Source organism: Hyperolius riggenbachi, chromosome 3 (assembly GCF_040937935.1).
Source record: "Hyperolius riggenbachi isolate aHypRig1 chromosome 3, aHypRig1.pri, whole genome shotgun sequence".
Classification (NCBI taxonomy): Eukaryota; Metazoa; Chordata; class Amphibia; order Anura; family Hyperoliidae; genus Hyperolius; species Hyperolius riggenbachi.
The window spans coordinates 345,685,086-345,708,227 of record NC_090648.1 but is presented as its reverse complement, the minus strand read 5'-3'; the positions used below and the strand labels follow the sequence as shown (position 1 = coordinate 345,708,227).

At 41.2% G+C, this 23,142-nt stretch overlaps 2 protein-coding genes across 3 annotated transcripts in view; one reads left to right on the top strand and one right to left on the bottom strand.

The window, feature by feature from the left end:
* The window catches only part of LOC137563923 (uncharacterized), a 236,860-nt gene that overhangs the window by 168,475 nt on the left and 45,243 nt on the right, over nt 1–23,142 (bottom strand). The gene's annotated exons all lie outside the window — the stretch shown is intronic.
* Nucleotides 1–23,142, top strand: part of N4BP3 (NEDD4 binding protein 3) — a 70,682-nt gene that overhangs the window by 11,715 nt on the left and 35,825 nt on the right. The window contains exon 1 of one of the 2 annotated variants that reach the window (XM_068277028.1): nt 18,075–18,094. The exons of the other annotated variant lie outside the window; for it this stretch is intronic. The gene's annotated coding sequence lies outside the window, so the exon portion shown is untranslated. Of the gene's footprint in view, nt 1–18,074; nt 18,095–23,142 lie in introns of those variants that run through there. 2 annotated transcript variants of the gene reach the window in all.

Below are 23,142 nucleotides of genomic sequence, written 5' to 3'. Positions count from 1 at the left end.
TGTCACTGAGGGATCTGGAGACTATCTCTTAATAGTAGAGATAGCTCTCGTGGTCGGGCAAGCCAGGTCGGCAACACACAGTCAGATAAGGTACATAGACAGAAGGCTGATTCGGTATCCAAGGCAAGCAGGGTTTGGCAACAGAGTATCAGATGTGCGAGGTACCGAATCAGAGATCAGAGGAGTAGTCAGGAAAGCAATAAGTCATAACAGATATAACAATGCCTAGTCTGGGTGTGAGGTCCTTGGTCTCTACACCCTGGAACTAGTCTGATGTATAACAGAATGGTAACACAAGTTCCCTAGTCTGGGTGTGAGGTCCGTGGTCTCTACACCCTGGAACTAGTCTGATGTATAACAGATTGATAACACAGTTTCCCTAGTCTGGGTGTGAGGGCCGTGGTCTCTACACCCTGGAACTGGTCTAAGCATAAACAGAATACAATACAAGTAATCTGGCTCAGTGTGAATTCCCAGGTCCACCTGGTTCAAACACACTGCAGGATCTGACTAAGGTCTGAGTGCTTCCACGTAGTGTTCGCAACGGCAGACAACTTGTGACTGGCCAGCAGCAACTATATATAGTGTAGCGCTCTCTGGCGCCACCTCTAAGTGATGGATCAATAGAAACTTGCTCTGGCGTCAGCTGACCAGCCTGGTCAGCTGGTCCCCTCTTGGCCGTCATAAACGTTCTGCCTCTCAGCGCGCGCACGTTTTCCTAAACCTGTGTGAACTAACAGACTCAGCCACACCAGAGGCACGCTGCTGCGTGCAAACCGCCGCGCTGGACGCGGTACCAGCTGCCTCGCTGTCAGTACATGCGGCGGCTTTTCCGCGTACTGCCATGTTACCAGACGCAAGCCTCCGCGTGCAAACCGCCGCGTTGGACGCGGAATCAGCCGCCTTGCTGTCAGAACGCGCGGCGGCTTTTCCGTGTTTTCTCACAGCCAAGCAGTTTTTAGACATTTTGCACTCATTAGGTTTAGGATTTGTGACTAGAAAACCTGCATGAAATAGGACATATTGTATATTGTTTTTTTTTTCTGTAATAAATTCAACTTGAACACTGAAACATTTTTTTTACCTTTTTCTGGAGATATAACCAACATTGTTGAGTGAAATAAGTTTAAAAAAGTGAAATAAAAGAGAAAATATTTTTCTGTTGTATTTTTTTTTTTCTTCAAAGAAGAATTAGTTTACTGTCAAAATTGGTACTGTTTGTAAAAGCCCTTCTGAATCCAATGATGCCAGAAATGTATTGGTATTCCACTTTTCTGTCCTGGAATAGGTGCAGCCAGTACAGGTAGGCAGATATAGGTGCAGTCAGTATAGGTAGTCTGGAATAGGTGGTACCAGTATAGGTATCCAGATATAGGTGCAGCCAGTATAGGTAGCCATGAATAGATGCCCCAGTACAGGTAGCCAGGTATAGGTGCAGCCAGTATAGGTAGCCAGGTATAGGTGCTGCCAGTACAGGTTGCCTGATATAGGTGCAGCTAGTATAGGTAGCCAGGAATAGGTGCCCCAGAATAAAGTATAAAGCCTGCAATTGTAAGGATTTTTTCTGTGTGTGTGGAGAGGGGGCGGTTGATGCTATTTTAGTATGCAGGCCCTGTTAGAAATGCACAGCAAGCTGCAAAAGTCCAGTTTTAATAAAATTTAAATAAAAAAATGACTTGCGGACCAATGATAAATAATACCTAAGGTGGAATTTTACTTTAAACCAATTGAGTAAACCAATAAAAATGATCACCGATCCGCAGCTTGGGACAGTTGGTGCACCTTTGGATCAGCCAAGCTGCAGGTACTGCTCTATGAAAAGGGGAAGGAGAAGCAGGAGGGTCAGTCCCAGTTTATGAAGCACACAAACTCTGTCATAGCTGATCGAGCATGGGACAAAACGATCTTGAATGATTGTTTCAGCCATAAGACACCTGTCTGTACGGGGCCCAGCTGTCCACAAAATTAGAAATGTTCCTCCAAAGGCTTCATTCTCTGGCCATGACATTTCAAACTTCCTTCATTTCTATTACACAATCAGTCTGGGAAGAGTTCTTCAACAACATAAGGCACTGAACATATGAATGTGTACATGGCACACCACATGCATAATTAACCATGTGCTAAATAATAATGTCTGCACTGCCAACGTGCTTACAGGTGTCTCTGAGAAACATAATGCTAGATTGCTGGTTCCGAATTTAGCTGAGTGTTCTGAATGTCACATGGCTGGCAGTGTTGTAGCTGTAAACACAAATTATAAAGTCCCATACCAGACATCCTTTCAGCTGCAGAATTTAGGAGTCAATTAGTTTTCAGTAGTGTTTTTTAGCTTCTTGTTTTGTAGAGTTATACTTTATTTGTATTACAGCTTTGCGTGATGCACGGGTACAGTGACCAGCATATGAGCCTAAGTTCACCTCAAACAGCCAATTGTGCAGAGAATCACGATTAGATGCTTTACACAAACAAACACAGGTTGCTCTTAAAAAGGACCTAACAGTATAGTGAAAATACGGTAATAAATGGCTTATTTTTTTACAATACAAATTTTTAAAATATTTAGTCAGTGTTGGTCCATTTTACAATCTTTCCTTACCCCAGTTTACATTCTGAAATTTATCACAGGTGGCTACATCTCTAGTTCTGTTGGAATGTTTTTGTACTGCTTTTAGAACTCTCAGTACCTTTTTTCCCAGAGTGCTCTGGAAGGAGAAATCAGCATAGCTGAACAGCCTAGGCTAAACATCACTGGGAGGGCAGGGTTGCATATCGATATATAGATATAGGAAGTGTTTCTAATGATGAAACCAGGAAAATTACCATAAAAGTTGGTATCCTGAATAACTTGCTGCATTTTATTTTGTCACTACAGTGCCTCTTTAATTTCTAGTGTAAATTGCTACTTTGACCTTGACCCAGTAATAGCCATGGGACTCGTGTACATCAGGGTACTTGGGGGTAGGAAATTCTTAGTATTCAAAGATAAATGCATAGAAATCTGTTAGTATACGCCAGTGTTTCTCAAACCTGTCCTTGTGACTCCACAACAGTGCATGTTTTGCAGGCAACCTCACCTATGCACAGGTGGGGTAATCAGTGTCTCAGCTTGGTAAATTCCATGTAGCTGAGACACTAATTACCCCAGCTGTGCATAGGTGAGGCTGCCTGCAAAACATGCACTGTTGTGGAGTCACAAGGACAGGTTTGAGAAACACTGGTATACGCTACAGTCCTTTCTTTCCATTCCCCATCTGCAAGTGCTGCCATCTGTTTTGGTCCTTTCAGTGTAGTGTAAGCTTGTTAATTTGCTTGTCAAATGGAAAGTAATCCTTAGGAAAATTAAACAGTATGTGTCACAAAGAGAGCTTTTGGACATAGGAAGGGTGACCAATTCTACAAAAAACCTCTTGCCTTTTGCCAAGTCTGTCAGAGTCTGGATTAATGTTCCAGTGTACTAATTGCCTCCAGGGGTGGCCATGTTTGAATAATTATCTGCAAGGTCCAGCCCTGTGCAACTTAAAGTGGGATGAAACTCCATATTAACTAAAAAATAAAAAAAATATCCAATAAGAAATGATTTATTTAGCCTACCTATCCTGTTGCTTTTAGTGTTCATTGTCAGATTTAAGAGCAATGTGATATGCAAAAACAAACTATGGTACTTATCCGTTAGCCGGGCGCATCCGGCAGGTGGCGCTGTTGTAGCGAATTTCATTCATGCTTAGTTAACGTAGTGCTGTGTGAATGGAAGCGCCGCAGGTGGCGCTAATTGCATTGATACGGCACATAACAATAACAGTGTTAATGGGAACTAATATGTATTTCAAGTGGCCGGAACTGTTACTTAATGCAATTAAAATGAAGGCGGCGGCAATGTAACAGATGAAGCCGCCGCCTTCGTCTGTTCTTCGTCTTCTTCTCCCCCTTTGCCCTCCTCTGGCTTCTATACAATGCTGGCAGCCTGCGGGGACATGCGTCTCCCCCCAGAGTCGTTCGTCGCGGAAGGGAATCCTGTTTGTTTTCTTGCGACGAACGACTCTGGGGGGACACGCGTGTCCCCCCCCCCCAGCTGCCAGCATTGTATAGAAGCCAGAGGAGGGCAAAGGGGGAGAAGACGACGAAGAACAGACGAAGGCGGCGGCTTCATCTGTTACATTGCCGCCGCCTTCATTTTAATTGCATTAAGTAACAGTTCCGGCCACTTGAAATACATATTAGTTCCCATTAACACCGTTATTGTTATGTGCCGTATCAATGCAATTAGCGCCACCTGCGGCGCTTCCATTCACACAGCACTACGTTAACTAAGCATGAATGAAATTCGCTACAACAGCGCCACCTGCCGGATGCGCCCGGCTAACGGATAAGTACCCAAACTATTTTTGCTGGTTTCCATCTTTACTGTTTCTCTGTGATGCCAAAAGTGACATCACTTCTGCCCTTTCTTTCTTTCTATCTTTTCTTTTCTTTCTTTCTATCTTTTCTTTTCTTTCTTTCTATCTTTTCTTTTCTTTCTTTCTTTCTTTCTTTCTTTTCTTTCTTTCTTTCTTTCTTTCTTTCTTTCTTTCTTTCTTTCTTTCTTTCTTTCTTTCTTTCTTTCTTTCTTTCTTTCTTCTCAGTGTTAATTCACTGCTCATTTTACAGATTACTGTCCCTCCCACAGCAAACATCACCTAGATAACAGGCTTGCATCAATGTTTAAAGTGGACCTGAACTCTTGCACGGGAGACAAGGAAAACAGAGAGAAATGCACCCTGTGTGTTTTTAGAGAGAAGAGCCTGTCTAATTCCCCCTCATCTTCAAGTAATCGCAAATGTAATTTGATCTCTCAACTGTATCCGCACAGAAATTCAGCAATCCTCTGCAGACACAGCTAAGATGTGTAAACAGGATTTTAACCCTTTGTCTGCAGCCATGAAAGCAGGAAGTAGACACATTGCAGATTTATTGCAGGAATTCTGAAGCGGTACCAAAGAAATGTTTTTTCTTTAAATGTTAATATGCTGTTGCTTATCTGAGCAGAGAGGAAGTTCAGGTTTGCTTTATAGGAGGGAGCAAACCGGCAGCCATGAGAATGTGTTTTCAGTTGAATTTAGGACCATTTCACACAGTTTGTTGAACTGTGCTGTTAGTGCATAGGTAACTGCCGATCCACTACAATGTAGTTGCTCTGTAATGCAATTGAAAAGCAGTGTTTGTGTGAACCGCTTATGGCGCTTAGGATCATTGTCCACATGCAGTGTGGTTCCTATGTGGTAAGACACACTGCATGTAGCTTCTGGTTGGCAGACAGATATACATTCATGCCAGTTCAGAATGCTATGGTTGCCCTCAGCTGCCTGCAAACACAACAGGAATGGCTGCCAAGTGCTGAACCCACTATCAATTATCCATGTAAACCAAGTCTTAAGTATCTTTAAGGAATCCTCTTTTGTTATAAAATTGCCATAGATATACTGTAGATTGGTGCTGAACAATGCCACTTTTCTGCAAATGTAGCAACAGTGCTCTGTGTATTCTGGGTTACTGTTTCTATAAGATCGTCCAGAAGTTCACACATTAGTATGTAGCAGTAGCAGTAGACTTTGTTGCTGACTTACAACACTTGGGGCCATATGCAATTTACTTCATCACCTGAGTTTTCTCCTAGGAGATCATTTTTCATTTTCAATTTAAAATAAGTTTCCAGCACTTTTCAACTACTAAAGTACCAAAAAGTAGTTGAAAAAGTACTGTCAAAATTATTTGGAGTATTTTTTTGCTTTGTAGTGGCTTCAAAGGCATTTTATCTACAAGTTTAAAAACATCACCTAGGAGAAAACCCCGGAGAAAAAGTTAATTGCATATGGGCCTTGGACTCATCCATTGGTGGTCAGGAACATTTTGAGAGTCAAACTGAGGAACACTCAACCCTGCCAAGGACAGCCAACGTGCCAGAGGAATATAGAGCAATATACAGTTAGGTCCATAAATATTTGGACAGACAACTTTTTTCTAATTTTGGTTCTGTATATTAGAACTATGAATTTTAAATGAAACAACTCAGATGCTGTTGAAGTGCAGGCTTTGAGCTTTAATTTAGCAGGGTAAACAAAATGATTGCATAAAAATGTGAGGCAACTAACGTATTTCAGGGGCTTAAAAGTAATTGGACAAAGTAGAAATGAACATTTTATTTCCAGTTATTTAATACTTGGTTATAAACACTTTACTGCAATGACAGGCTGAAGTCATGAACTCATGGGCATCGCCAGATGCTGAGTTTTGTACTTGTTGATGCTCTGTCAGGCCTTTACTACAGTGGCTTCCAGTTGCTATTTATTTGTTGGCCTTTCTGCCCCCAATGTTTAGTCTTCAGCAAGTGAAATGCATGCTCAGTTCGGCTAAGATCAGGTGCCTGACTTGGCTATTCTAGAATTTTGCACTTCTTTGCTTTAATAAACTCCTGGGTTACTTTGACTCTGTTTTGGGTCATTGTCCCTCTGTATCCTGAAATGCCGCCCAATCAATTTGACTGCATTTAGGTGGATTTGAGCAGACAGTATGTCTCTGAACACTTCAGAATTCATTCGGATGCTTCTGTGCTTTGTCACATCATCAATAGACACTAGTGTCCCAGTGCCACCGACAGCCATGCATACCCAGGAAATCACACTGCCTCCACTGTGTTTTATAGATGATGTGGTATGCTTTGGATAATGAGCAGTTCCACCACACCTTCTCCATACTGTTTTCCTGCCATCATTCTGGTAGAGGTTAATCTTGGATTTATTTGTCCAAAGAATGTTTTCCTAAAACTGTGCTGGTTTTTTTTCAGTGTTCTTTAGCAGTCTGAATCTAGCTTTTCTATTCTTGAGGCTTATGGGTGCCTTGCACCTTGCAGTGCACCATCTGTATTTACTTTCATGCAGTCCTCTCTTTATTGGTACACTTGGATATCAATACGCCTACATCTTGGAGAGTATTGTTCCCTTGGTTGGCTGCTGTGAAATGGTTTCTCTTCACCATGGAAATTATTTTGCGATCATCCACTGTTGTCTTCTGTGAACAGCCAGGTCTTTTTGTGTTGTTGAGTTCACCAGTGCTTACTTTCTTTCTCAGGATGTACCAAACTGTAGACTTTGCCACTCATAATATTGTAACAATTTCTCAGGTTTTTTTTTCCTACTGTTTTTGCAGCTTAAAGAAAACCTGTACTGAGTAAAAATATTTAAAATAAACACATGAGGTAACTTCAAATGAACATTGCATAGTTACCTTGCCATCAGTTCCTCTCAGAAGCTCACCATTTTCCTCTGACAATAATCCCTTCCAGTTCTGACAATATTTTGTCAGATCTGAAATATATCAGTTGCTGTCAGTAGAATATCAGTTGCTGTCAGTTATAGCTGAGAGGAAAACTGTTGTACCAGGTAATGTCCATGTTTCCCTATAGCTCAAGTGGGCGATGTTACAGTTTAACTGTGTGCTGACCAGAAAGCTGTTATGGGTAATGGCCATTTTCAAAATGGAGGACGGAAAATTCCCTTGATCACAGTGAACAAATAGGACGCGGGACAGGAGAAAGACACTGAGGAGTAGACTACATGGAAGGTAAGTATGACTTGTGTATGCTTATTTTGGCTTTTAATTTTCAGTTCAGGTTTTCTTTAAAGCGGAACTGTAAATACAATTTAAGCACAGTGTTACAATTACCTGGGGCTTCTGCAAGCCCCCAGCAGCCGCCCTGTCCCGCGCCGGTCCTGCCCGAGCCGCCGTTTTCCCGCTGCCAGCTCCGTTCCATTCCTAGGCTTCAAAGTCTACGCCAGCGCAGCCCTGCCAAGCGTATCCTTTCTTCGTGTTCCCCTCTGTAATAGCAGGGGACGCGAAGAAAGGATAAGCGTGGCCAGAGCTGCGCAGGCGCAGTGGCCCGATGGTGAAACCGAAACTAGCTGGCGGCGGGATAACGGCGACTCGGGCAGGACCGGCGCGGGACAGGACAGCTGCTGGGGGCTTGGGGAAGACCCAGGTAAGTGAATCAGTGTGCTTAAATTGTATTTACAGTTCCGCTTTAAGGGTGGCTTCACCTGCACGGAGAGCCACTTTGACCACATGTCCTTTTATCTGCTTAATCGATAAAGACAACGATGGACTTACACCTTCCCATGAAATAACCTTTGAGTCAATTCACCAATTACTATTCAGTCCCTGAAATGAAGGGATTGTGTTAAAAATGCTTTAGTTGCCTCACTTTGTTATGCAATTGTCTTGTTTGCCCCACTGGATTACAGCTAAAAGTCTTCACTTCAACTTCATCTGAGTTGTTTAATTTAAAATTAATTGTGCTAATGTACAGAACCAAAATTAGAAAAAGTTGTCTCTGTCCAAATATTTATGGACCTAACTGTAAGTGTAGGTGAGAGAAACAGTTTGGGAAGGAGGGCTGTTGGTGGACCTCTCTGGTCCAGGGACCCCAGTGAGGTTGCAGACTCTGCATCCATTATTACTACTCCACTGCTTCTTTGTGTGCAATAACATGACTGCCATATAGTTAACACTTGACAGGGAAGATGGTCGTCATATTAAATATTAATAGCAAATATTGTATTTTACTTGATTTAAGAAGATACAATTGTTAAGGATTCTATTTAGCATTGAAAATGTACAATTTTCCTTTCTTTTTGTTTGAGCCTTTCATTTCCTGTAATGAAATCCTTTGAACATTGAAAGGACTCTCTCCTACTGCTATTATTACTTGACATCAGTTTTCTTAAATGCTTCTATTATTTGACCCATTTGTTTTTGTTGTACATAATGAGAATTGCACAATATAGTTACTGTGAACACATCCAGCACTTCCATTGGCTGAGTGACAGATTACATAGCAGCCAAGATCCAGGGGATGAAATTCTTAATATTACATTAAGGGACGTGAACGAGGCTGAATACCTAATGGTATGTTAACAGTATTAGACTGCACAGCAGTGATGTAAAATTGCTTCATTAGATTCAGCTAAATATTATTAGGTGAGTTAACTTTCCCATAGCTTCACATCGTAGTGAGGGCGTTGCCCTATTATAGGTGTAGCTCATTATAGGTCCAGCTTGACTTGTCTGAAGACTGTATAATCCGTGTGCCTTCTGCTTGGTTATTTATAGAGCTGGCTGTGTTCGTGAAACCCCAGCCTTTGCTTCCTCTCCACATGGCGGCTCATGGTGAGGTCACAGAGTGAACAGTTTCTGTTGGAACCCAACCAGTTTTCCCTACAGGTGGATTTGCCTTCTAGGTCTCTGGTCTGTCATTGTTTACATTTCTGTGGTTTTCTAATCCATTCTGATTCCCAGAAATTGGTCATAGTAAGCCTCATAGTACGGAAAGCGATTGCAGAAGTCACTAATGTGTTGTCTTGAAACTGCTTCAAGCTACTATACAGAGGCATGTTGTTGCAGGACATGAAGAAACGCAGTGCAAATGTGTGGCAATCTGACCTGGGATGGTATGGAAAGTCCTCATTGCTAAGTGTGACAGATCCAAATGGAAGAATTTGAGTCTCATTTTGTGAGCCAATAAAACATATTGTAGACCAAGCCGAACACTCCCCAATATATACAGACTCTTGAAGGATCTCCATGCAGTCAATATAAAGGGATGAGCATGATTGAGGAATGTGGAACCAAAGACTCCATTTAACAGGGATACACAGTGAACTGGCAAAGTGTCCCTTGAAATTCTATTTCATGTTTTTTATGTAAACAAAAACCTTAATTTATTAATATCTTAAAATTCCCAGATCACTGTAAGGGTGTGGCAAACTGTTAAGGGGTCAAAGGACCTCTTTAGTACTTAACAGAGCAGGGTGTCCATTGGGCAAAGTGAACTAGCCGCATTCAGGTGACTTTCTCTTTCTCATTGGTCTTTTCCCTTTTTAACACTGTTGGTTAAACAGTTCACAGATCACCAATGACAAAATGGTGCTGAATTATAAGTAAGGACAATGAACATTGTGGAAAAAGTGGAACATAGACAAGATTGAGTGCTTTGGACAGTTGCCACATATTGTCCCCAGTGTTCTTTGCACCTGCTTTTATAAATCAGCCCCACTGTGTCCTCTGTGGAAATACAGTGTAGTTTGTTGTGGCACACTGCTGTTTTCACTACAAAGGAAAAAGGGATGTAAGGATGGCTGATTGCTCTGGCAGAATCCCATTCAAAGAGCAGCAAAGGCCAACTTTTTGCTTAATGATTGTTTAAACAAACCTGGTAATAAATCTTTCACTCCCCTTTTAAGTGGACCTAAGTATATAGAGAAGTTTAATGTTGCAAGAATTTGTCCACTGTGCTGTGTTTTTCTTCAGGGGGAGCCAGAGGAGCTCTGTTTACTCAGAAGTCAATCAAAAGCTGGTTACTGTGGTAATAGTTTGTGACAACAGGTGCAGCAGAAAAAAGTTTCCTGTCAGGACAGATGGAATATGATTGGCTGCCATGGGAAGCAGCAGTCAGCATATTTGTTGTCATGTAATTCAAGGGTGGGATCACGACTGTGTCTGCAGGAACCACAGGCGATGCCTCACACGCATTTTTCCGCATATATGATATGCGCGTTTGTCTGCAAATTAATGCAAGCAGGTTTTGGTTTTTTTTGGTGTGTTTCTTTTTTTTATAGTAGCCAGTGAATTTTAATGATGAATTGCGTTGTGTGTTTTTTTTTTTTTGTTTTTTTTTTAAACGCTATACAGAATTGTAGATAGCTCCTGAAAATGCAGTGGTCCCATAGGAAAGCATTACTTGCGTTTTTTTTCATGCAATTTCACATTGTGGCAAAATGCCTGCGATTTCAACAAGTGTTCTCTCTTCCTCAACATGTACTGTCTTTTCGTACTGGCTTGGGACAAAGATTGGATCTTACAATCTTAATTGTTTTACCCACTTATGTACCAGCGGTCTCTGCCCCCTTAAGGACCAGAGACCGCTGGTACCAGAAACCGCCGCATAACGATTAATCTCTGCACGTACCTGCCGCTATCCACTCGGAGTCTCAAGTCACCCACTCTGCTGTCTCTATGATGGCAAAGCTCTGTGAGCCGGTCAGGAGCCACTTTTGTTGGCTTCTGAACAGGGCTGTGGAGTCGGAGTCGGGCAATTTTTGGGTACCTGGAGTCGGGAGAAAATGCACTGACTCCAACTCCTAATGAATTTAAAATGTAATTAAAATAGAAAATATGATAAAATGTTCTATTTCTCAGATAATAGTCATCATAAATAATTTATATATACAGTAATAGCTGTGCTTAGTCCACAAAAATGAAAAAAAAAAACAATCAAAAAACAGTTACTTGTGCTGCTTCAATAAAGCCGTCCCCGTATTTTTAAAGTCAGATATACTTGTATGATTGTGACTGTACAGAATATATGATGTGTACACAGGAATCTTTTATATATACGTTATACTAAATAACATGTATGCTGTAAGAATAAAGCCTGATGTGTAGCCGTGTCACTAATAGAGATGGTCAATGAGATGCAAATAATTCTGCGTTTATGCTGGTTAATGCAAATTTATGCACTCCTTTTGCTCATGAAATTAAATAATTTGATATGTTGTTAAAATTTGGTTTGGTGACTACGAATTAAAGGGTTCCTGAGACAGATAAAAAGAAAAGGTTTTTTTTTATACATATCTGGGGCTTCCTCCAGCCCCCTTCAGGCTAATCCAGTCGCTGCCCTCCTCTGCCACCTGGATCTTCTGCTGTGAGTTCCAGTAATTCAACCAGTCAGCGCAGTCCGACCGCTCCTACAGCCAGGAGCATTCTGCACCTGCACAATAGTGCTGCACAGGTGTAGTACGCTCCCAGCAGCGGATTGTCTGGCTCAAGTACCTGAACCCACAGCAGAAGATCCAGGTGGTGGAGGAGAACAGCAGCAGCGAGGGACTGATTAGCCTGAAGGGGGCTGGAGGAAGCCCCAGGTATGTATAAAACTTTAATTTCATCTGTCTCAGGTTTACTTTGTTACACAGTAGTACTATACTCTACATATGCACTTCCCACAGGGCTGCAGGGAATCCACTGAGAATGTTCTGCACAAATTGAACACAGAGGTGTTGTCTATCACCCATAAGCCTGGTTCAGATTGTACATGAAGAATGTGTAATAGAGGAAGAATGGCCTTATTCCCCTGCAGAGTACCTGCACATCACTCTTACATGTACCCACAGTTATATTGCCTAGGGCCTGATCCATGCTCAGATTGTGCATGAAGAATGTGTAATAGAGGAAGAATCCCCTCATTCCCCTGCAGAGTACCTGCACATCACTCTTACATGTACCCACAGTGGTGGCCACTGCACATCTCGTACTACGCATGTGCAGGATGTTCCCAGCAACGGGCGCGCAATCAAGGTTGCTGGCACTGTGTCGCTGTGGAGGACCGGAGGATTGCTATGTCATGGCGTGGGCACAGGGCGGCAATAAAGTTGATGCAGGATTATGTAACCTCCAGCAGTGAGACTCCCCTTACAGTGTCCATTAGGAACTCCGGCTTAGGCATTTAATTCATATAAAGTAGCAGAGAGGCAAAAAGGAGGATTTTCCTTGAAAACTTTTGTGGGTTTAATGACTTCCTGACAACAAAAAAAGAACCGATAGCCTGTTACATAGCCATACATGTTATTATCGGGTCTTCAAAACACAATCTGGCAACCGTCAGAACATATCAACATAAGATTATGGATGTGAGTCACTGAAGGGTCGGATGCAAACATTAGTGGATACCTATATGCATGCTAGATTGTCATCCAGAATGATCACAAATGACTCTTTCAGGTAACGAGCATCTTGTGTGTGTGTGTGTGTGTGTGTGTGTGTGTGTGTGTGTGTGTGTGTGTGTGTGTGTGTGTGTGTGTGTGTGTGTGTGTGTGTGTGTGTGTGTGTGTGTGTGTGTGTGTGTGTGTGTGTGTGTGTGTGTGTGTGTGTGTGTGTGTGTGTGTGTGTGTGTGTGTGTGTGTGTGTGTGTGTGTGCTTAGCTGACAGATACAGGATGATTGCCCAATCTGATTGCATATGGTAGGATCAGGTGATTTTGTAATTTAGTTCACAGTAGAAAAAGAAATGGCAGTGCATCATTGACCAAGCTGCACCTGACTGACACTGCCTGCATAGGCCTGCAAAGCCTCTTAAAGGCACATCTGTGCTCATTACAGCTGAAACAGGTGCTGAAAACTGTGATTCTGTGAATATTATGTAATTCCTGTACATAAGCTGCCTTTAAAACTAAATTATAAGACAGGAAATATCTCCCTTATTATTACATGTTTATATGTAGGTTTAAAAAAATAAGCCTCTCCAGCCTCTCTCTACCTTAATCTAGAAGGAAAATCCACAGGGGTAAGAATGCATCTTCCTGACTGAAGTAAGACATCCCCTACCTACATCCAGTAATCATAGTTGCTGATGCGCATCAAAGTAAGGAAAGCATCCAAGCCCCTTTGAAATGCAAGTGTAGAGTTTGGCACAGCTCTACTGCCTGTGGTAATATATTCCCTTGAAGAGCTCCTTTCTCATCAGGTGGTAGAATCCCCTTTCATCCCTGCACAGGTTATATCCTCATGTCCTTTGTGGAGACCTAAAGGTAAAGGATTCATTAGCCAAGCTTCTGTATTGCCCTTAGACATCTTTATTCATGTTAATTATGTCACCTGTACATTAACATTTTCCAGCTAAACCAGAACAGTTCCTCTAACCTTTCTTAGTAATGCTGGATACACACGGTGCGTTCGCGCACTCGATTTTCCCGTCGATTCCCATCGATTCGTCTATTTCCAACATGTCCGATTTGGATTTCGATGGATCGTTAGGTCGATTCGGCATACTTTGCATGCGAATCGACCTAACGATCCATCGAAATCCAAATCGGACATGTTGGAAATAAACGAATCGACGGGAATCGACGGGAAAATCGAGTGCGCGAACGCACCGTGTGTATCCAGCATAAGGGACATTCCTTCCTTTTGATGAATTTTGTTGCTGGTTTGTGTACATATAAATAATAATAATTTTTCCTAACACTTTAATGATCCTGTAGTGTGGTGCCTTAAAGATTAACTCTACAACTGCCTAACGCCGATTGGCGGCCGCAGAGTTGCTCCCCCAGGAATGCCTAAATCCGAAAGGGGGGGTAGGAGATTGGCATGGATCTCGCGCATCCCCGCTTGAGTGACGGGAGGGAGGAGATGGGGAAAAAAATAGACACATTTATTTAAAATGAAAGAACAAATTAATAAAAAATCCTACAGCAGCGATTAGATGCCACCAACAGAAAGCACTGTTGGTGGCAACAAAAGGAGGAAAAATTCATTTGTGTACTAAGTTGTATGGCTCTGCAGCGAGCTGTTAAAGATGCAGAGCCCTGAATTATAATAAATAGCCTGGTCACAAGGGGGGTATAAGCCTGTGGTCCTTAAGTTGTTAACCCAGGAGTGAACTTCATTCCAATCAGTGGCTGATACCCCCTTCCCCAGGAGAAGTCTTTACCTTTTCTCTAATAGATCATCAGGGCGGTCTATCTGTATGGCTGATATTGTGGTGAATTCACCCCCCCTCCCTCCCTACTGTGTGATATTATGACCAAGGTCCTGACACTTTGCTGTCTTTGAACCTTGCTGCATTGTGGAAAATGACGTCTTTTTCTGACTGCCTCTGTAGACGTAGAACTCTCAGTAATGATCATTCCTGTACAGATCACCTGGCAGAACTAAAGATGTGTTACATTTTACCTGTGATAAATTTCAGAATGTAAATCGGGGAGAAGAGAGATTTTACAATGGGCAAACACTGTCTAAGTTAATATTGTAAAAAAATAAGCAATTTTATTCATTATTTCCACTACAGTTCCTCTGTAAAGTTGTATATAAGTGATTTATACAGGCAGTACTATACTAGTGACTTGTGTTTTCATTCACGTACCGCTGGTACGTGTATCTACAGTAGGTCCCTGGAAACTTTACTTAAAAACCTCGCCGCATCGCAGACTCGCCATTCTGACGCAGTCTCGTCACTTTGGGATCAGGGAATGAGAACAGCTTGTTCTCAAACCTGATTGCCTGTAATGAATGACAGCCTGCGGCAGCAAGTCATAGGCTTTCATTGTCAACAGCCAAATGTAAACAGAACTTTCATGTACTATTAATAGAACATGGAGGATAAGTGTGGCCAAAAAATATAATGCACCCTAACACACCATTGCATACATACCCCTTACACCCCTACCCTATAGTTACCAAAATAAAACAATTGTAAAAAAAAAAAAATTAAAAAGACACAATTTAAAAAAAATACATAAATATTTAACTTATGTACTTTTTAATATGTATGTCATGAGGGTATATTACTGTTAATTTTTGCAAATAAAGGCTTGTAATTGTTATAGTATTCAAAATCACAAAACTGAATAAAATACACCTTTATTTCCAGATAAAATATTATTGCCATACATTGTCCTAGGGACACAATTTAAACGTTGTAATAACCGGGACAAATAGGCAAATATAATAGCTGAAAACAAAAATGATTTATTTTATTATTATTATTAAGCCCTTTAAAATTTATGTAAAATAAAATAATTCTTAGCAAAAAGTACCAACCAAAGAAAGCCTAATTTGTGGCGAATAAAAAAAGAGATGAATCATTTCAGTGTTATAAGTAACAATAAAGTTATTGGTGAATGAATGGGAGGAGCGTGATGTAAAAATCGCTCTGGTTTTTAAGGGGAAAAAAACCCATGGTTGGAAAGTGGTTAAATATTGTTGTCAAATGTAATTTTGTATAATCTGTGAAGAGGGCAACCTTATTTATTATTCCATCTGCTCATTAGTGAAATGACAACTGGACCCAGTAGTGACTCTTGTAGGACCCCAATGCTGTTAGCAGTATAGTCCATTTACCTCTATGCTTAACCTTAACCAGTTCTCTATTTGAGTACATACATTTTCCGCCAGTCTCTGAGTCGTGGGCTTGGTCAGCAGATTGTGTGGGGCACAGTGTCCAAAGCTTACCCAAGATTACCTAGGTCTATTGCTTTCTCAATATCTAGTTTTACATTGACCACATCATAAAAGCTAAACATGTTGGTCAGACAAGGCCTGCAAAGACTATTATTATACATTGATATGGCACAGCCATTTTCAGCAATACTTTTTTTTTCCCCCCAAGCTTATGTTGAACCGCTCCTGCCACTAACTGCCCCTCATCTGGTTTAGTTACTGGAATGTTCAGTACAATGTTCTTTCCTGCTGTGTTTCCACCTGAACTGATCTCCGCTCATCGCAAAACTTGCGCTTGCACAGGTCCTAATTTATAGATAGGAGTCATTCACACTTGTCAGTCTGCAACAGATCCATTGTGGTAAAAGTGCCGCACTGTGCATTCATCATATAGCCTATGGTGGTAATGCATCTGCCACACTTGATTCGGCGCAAGTGGAAACTAAACCTCACAAAGCAATATCTATTGTACTACCATTTACTACTGTATTTTTATGCTCGTTTTTGCTGCTTCTGCTTGTAAAGCCTAGTAATCAGCTGCCTGCATACACCAGATGTGAACATCTATTCCTGTGCTTATTTTGTCTGCATTTATCCTAATTGCATCTGTCTGCCAGAATTTGTGTACTGTAATCACACTAGTCAACATCGGAGCAGTTTAGTCATCATGTTAAATGGGGATCGGAAAACTGCATTTTATGCAAATATAGTCTAGACGAGTATCTGTCAGAAACTGCTGGATGTATGTGGTGACATAGCTATGTTTCCAACTAGCATTCAGGTGAGTACTGTATATAGAAAGCCATGAATATTGCACTGGTAGCCTGTGCCAGGATCAAGACAGACCTGGATCCATCTGTATATTTCATTGCATATTGGACAGTCATGTGCATTAATTTGCACATAGCAAAATTCAGTGATGTGCAGTAGAAAGCAGCAGCAGAAGTTGGTGTTCAACTATTTGAACCAGGGCAGGGGTGCTTATAAGGTAGATTGGGATCTACGAGTAGATACCACACCACCCACCTGAGTGTAGTACGTCTTTGCCTTGGATGAGGTTAGTGCGATATGCTGTCCTGATGCTTTGCACAGCAGTGTAGAGGATTATGACGTTGTAAGGTGGGAAGCTATACATTTTATATTTTGCGCCATCTAATTGACTGGCGGCTTGTGATAATCACTGATGGACTGTCGCTGTGCATGTGCTGTAGTTGTGGCTTGTATCTGAAGGTAGATTCTACGTGGTAAATCATTTGCAATTTGTATTTTTTTTAAGGGAGTCTGAAACATAATTAAAAAAACCAAAAAAAAAAAAAACCCCAGGTACTTGCCTAAGGAGGAAAGTTACTCCTCACGCTCCCCGTTTAGCACTCTACGACCTATGGGTCAAACACTGCTCTCTTTCATGCAAGTGAGGCTTTCGCAGTCTTCGGAAGCATTTGGGCTTCCGAAGACTTGCCGCTCTGTACTGCGCACGCACAAGCACTCTCTCTCACGGCATTTGCGCATGCGCAGTACAGAGCTGCCCGTCATATGAAGCCTGAGTGCTTCCAAAGACTGGAGAAGTCTCCCACGTCAGGAGATTTAAACCAAGAAGCCTGTGGGGAACGAGGGGACCGGGAGGAGAATAGGAAGGCTCTATAGCAGGGGTCCTCAACCTTTTTCAGCCCGGGGACCGCTATCTAGACTAAACTTTTCTCTGGAGACCGGGGGGAGGTCAGGTGCGGCGGCAAAATGATATGGAGTGTATAGGTATGTAGGTAGCCAGGTACAGGTATAGGGTGTCTAGGTTTAGTGTCCCCTTTATAATATTCCATCTCCTCATGGGGGATTCTCAGCGTTTTCTTTGTTTTCAACAGCATTTCCTGAACAGCAGTTGGAAAGCCTAACTGACAAAATAATGTGCCAGTGAGTAGGGAGGCTGGCTGGTATCTTACTAGGTTGGCAGTTAAACTGCTAGTCAGGAAATGCTGTTGAAAACAAAGAAACCCCTGAGAATCCCCTATGAGGAGATGGACTGGCCCAAAACAGTCGGATCTGTCAGATTTTAACTGCCTACTGTTTTCGCGATAGTGGTACTTTCAGTATTTCATGACATCACTTTGTGTCACGGGAATGTTTGGATAAAAAACAGAGGTTGGCCAACTGTCTTTCAAGGTCCCCTCATTGCCTTTCCTAGAGCTCCTAGGACCAGAAGGGGAAGGATATAGTAGACTTCTTACACATAGACATTGTTGGCCTTAGAAGGGCTGTTAGAATGTAGAGCAGGTTTCAATCCAGGAAGAGCTATGGAAAGGAGAAATACAACAATAAGCTAGTAAAAACCTTTTTTCATTGCAAGCATTTACAATAAGAAATAAAATGGTGTTTACTGAGGCATGTTGGTAAGCATCACATTCAGTAATGCACTATATTGATTCAAAGGGTTGTATAAGATGGGTGATAATGTGGGACCATAATCGTCCATTAGAGGCAAGCGGTTACAATCCTAGTGCTCTTTATTGCATAATGAAAATTATTCTTTATTTAAAATATATGGTTATAAACGCATGTATATAAATTTCTACATGTGTTAAACAAACCTTACAACTGCATGGTGCAGGATAGAAGAACGGTCTTCTACAGGATAATTGGCAGGCACGCTACAGACTATTATTTAGAGCCAGTAAGCTCCACAAGATTCCCAGTTTACGGCTAGTAATTGTTAGTGCATATAATTGTTGGTGTATAAAAATAGCCAAGACTTCCAGTAAAATACAACAATCTTACATGCAGAAGATCTGTGCTAATAAGGCATGAAAACAATGTTCCCTCTTGCAATGTTGTTGTTTGCACACTTTTTTTATATACCATGTGTGTTTGAATGTAAAAAAAAGTGTTTTTCAACAGCAGCCTAATGTCATAGAAATAGTGAAAACATACATGGTGTCCGGAAAGAAGCAACAGGGTGTCAGCCTGCTATGTAAGCTAATAGTAGCAGACAATTTGACACACATCCAGGTTCACTTTGTTGAATCACTCAGGTTCTCCTTCTCTACTGATATCCAGAATTAAGAAATCTTAGGACTGGTTCACACTTCAAGAGATTTTTCTAAGCGCTTGCGATTTGAAAAGCTCTTGCTAATGTAATGCTATGTGTGTTTTCTCACTTGAGCAGTGGGATTTTATAAAAATCACCCATAGCATTGTATTAGCAAGAGCTTTTCAAATCACTAGTGCTAAAAAGCGTTTGCAGTGTAAATCCAGGCCTTATAGAATTAATTACCATGTTTTTTTTTCGTCATATAAGACGCTCCGGACTATAAGACACACCTAGGTTTAGAGGGCAAAAACCAAGGGAAAAATATATACTAAACCTGGTGCATCCAGGGTCCAGGAGCGTTGTAGATGTTCTCCCCCCATTATACCCCCCTTGTACCTCCATGTGCCCTCCTGTGTCCTTCATGTGTCCCCATGTGTTCCCTTTAGTCATTATTTACGGCACTGCGCAAGTATATGTGAAGGCTCATTGCCTAACATAACACAGAATTCTAAAGCTTATTACCTCATTCATAGTGTGTAATACAGCTGTGAACAAAGAGTTTCTTGTCATATTGCACTGCACCCCACCCTGCCGATTTTTTTTTTATCTACCACATTGTATGTGATACATACAGTATGTAGGTTTTATTGTGTATATAAAGTGTGCATTCCTCTTTCTGTTGTTCAGGAAGAGACCGTCTCCTAGAACTCAGAAATGCATTACTATACTGTATGTTGGTATCTATGACACTGTTATTATAGACTGGTTATATATTACTCAGTGTTTTGCAAGATGCTTCTCTATCAGGTATGGACATGCGAGGTAAACAATATAGTCGTGCAATTCTGGGTCAAACCCCAGAGTCACACCATGTGTGGGTTGCTGATGACAGCTTGATGTAAGCTTACCATCTATGGCTGCAGAGGGAATTGGAATATTAGGCTGTATACTAAACCAGCTGCAGATAAAATTGGGTTTGCTTTGTGAGATTTCCTTCTGAGTGTTTTGCATCTTTGGACCATACACAAGGTAAATAAGTCATTAGAGGTGACATCATAGCTATAGGCACCCGGGACTCAGTCATTGGCACATTAATGTAATGTTGTGGGAATCAAAATATTATCTTGTACTCTGAAATGAACAAGGCTTGCTTTCTTAAAGTGACTCTGTAACAAAAATTACAACGTTTTTTCTACCATCCTACAAGTTCCTAAACCTATTCTAATGTGATCTGGCTTGCTGCAGCTCTTTCTACTATAACCATCTCTGTAATAAATCAATGTATCTTTCCCCTGTCAGACTTGTCGGCCTGTGTCTGGAAGGCTGCCAAGTTCTTCAGTGTTGAACTGTTCCTCTATTCACACTCCAGTGTGTGTTTTATTTACATAAGCCAGCAGCTTCTCTGCTATCTTATCAGTGATAGAAGAGAGCTGGATAAAAATCCTCCTCTGGAGGCTGTGAAAGGAGCTGGTCTGTCACATACTAAGGAATTAACGACATAGGGAGAGCTGTCTGCAGGAAGCCTGTAATGTTCAGTGCATGAGAGAAGCTGGGGACAGAAGGTAAACACACACAAGTGATCTCTTGAGATTCAGAAGTAATATACAGCCTGCTTGTGTATGGATGTATTTTCTATGTGTGGACATGTTGTACATCAACCTACTTCCTGTTTTGGTGGCCATTTTGTTTGTTTATAAACAAACTTTTTAAAACAGTTTTTGACTACTTTTAATGCGGCGGGGAGCGGTGAAATTGTGACAGAGGGTAATAGGAGATGTCCCCTAACGCACTGGTATGTTTACTTTTGTGCGATTTTAACAATACAGATTCTCTTTAAGAGGTCTTGTATTGCCATTATGAACTTCTGTTACCGTGGCACCCATCATTGTTTCTCAGTTTACAAAAATCCGAGTTTGCGTTAGAGTTTTTGATTCAACAGAATATTTCAAATAAAACAAGAATGTCTTCAATAAAGGTGTTGGGGGCCCTTAAACTAATAATTTATTGCACAGCTTTAGAAACGTTGATGGTGGTGGTAGGGGTGCTCCTGTAGTTAATGCAGAACATCAGTAGCACCGTATATATTACCTGATTCTGGCGGCGGGAAGGTTCTTCACACTCCTTTTTAGGGCAGAAGCGCCATACAGCCAATCACCATGTGGCTACGGAAGCAGTTCAAAGTCAAGGTTCCCATAATTGTAATACATTGTGCAGTTCAAAGATTACAGCTACAATGGTACAATTGATTTTGGGCAAGGTTTCCATGGAAGTCTCGTATAATATCTACTGGTGCAAAGTAGTAGACCTAGCAAATAAGTATTTATTTATTTGTTGTATTTATAAAGCCCCAACATATTACGCAGCGCTAGACATTAGTTTAGGTTACAGACAATATTTAGGGGTGACATACAGCAATATGACGATACATGAATACAAGAAAAACCAGATCACGCAGCACAGTATGACCATAAGGTAATGCTTAGTCAGTCACTGGATGGAGCATGGAGATTAGGCAAGTTAGGTTCACTCAAATGCTTAGCATGGGTGCACAGTAATGGAGGTGCATGATCAGGTAGGACACAAAAGGAGGAGGACCCTGCCCAAAGGGTTACAATCTAGAGGAGTATCTGGAAGATATTGATTACCTCATCTATCACAAATTGTGTAGTGTATGGCTAGAATAAGACTTGAGAGGCGGATGAGGAAGACCATATTGGCTATGGTTCACAATTTGCAGTGTGGCCAGCAGAACATTTTTGTTTTATATCATTGATTGGTGGAATAGTTTCTTTTTGGAGGATAAGACAACAAGCACAGAACTAAAGGTAGCCATAGTCCTAAAGATTTTTGCCCAATGGTCGCAAATGATTGATTCCACTCTACTCAAAATCTATTCAGAGAGGAATTGATTCCGTCCATACACTGCAGTACACATTTCAAGAGATTCCAGCAGGGAATCTGTTGAAAATCAGTCGAGGTGTAGTGATCACTGTTCCACGCAGTGCACCGATATGGGCCACCAATCGGCCCATGCTCCTGCCGCGCCCTTGATTGACCAAAATCTTCCGTCCGTTCTGATGGATTGCAGACCAAAAATGATCAGACATTTTTGTGGCATCAATAGCCAGAAGATTTGATGACAGTGATTGAGTGAATCTGCTGAAAATGGAATTGGAAAGTTGATTCCAGTTGTGGCTTCCAGCTTTTAAGTACCAAGACTGGCTTTTAATGGACATTCAATTAATAGAACTTTATTCAGAGGTCTCCTCAAAATAATAGCTTCATAGATTCTTGTCCTTCAAGCAAAATTCTTTCTTCTAGCATTTTCCATTGCATTAGACATTCCTGTGTGAATGGCCTCACAGACACCTGCCATTTATGCAGAACTGTGTATCCGTTATTTTGACTAACCCTGTTAGATGGAGACAGTGATAGGTTAGAGTCCTCATTCTTGGTCTCCCTTATGTCTTTCGGCTACTTTTGCAAATTCCAGAAAACAAGGGGACCGGAAGATAGAAAAGGTGATATTTAATTGCCTGCTGTCAGATGGAAATTCCAGGAAGCTAAAGAGCCCTCAGGATGTAGAAAATGTCTTCTGTCATCTCAGCAAAATGTTTTGACAATTCAGTTCAACTTTACCAGGAACTCAGAAGAGACACGGTGCTGGACTAATTCACAATACATACATAGTTCATGTAGTAAAGTATATACATTCATTTCATTATTGATTTTGTTGTACTTATGCAAATAATTATCACTAACTTTTTGTATTTGTCTAAGTTTTTTTTTTTCTTTTCTTTTTTTCTCCCAGAACATAAATACATTGAAACTCCACCCAGAAGCTGTTTTTCAGTTTTTGGTATTAGGTGGACCTTCCAACAATTTGATTTCTTATGTGTCTTTGTGTGTCTGATGGCATATGTATGCTTTTACATCCTTAAAGAAGAACTGTCGTGAAAATCTTACAATTTAAAACACATACAAATAAGAATTACCTTTCTTCCTGAGTAAAATGAGCCATAAATTACTTCTCTCCTATGTTGCTGTCACTTACAGTAGGTAGTAGAAATCTGACATTACCGACATGTTTTGGGCTAGTCC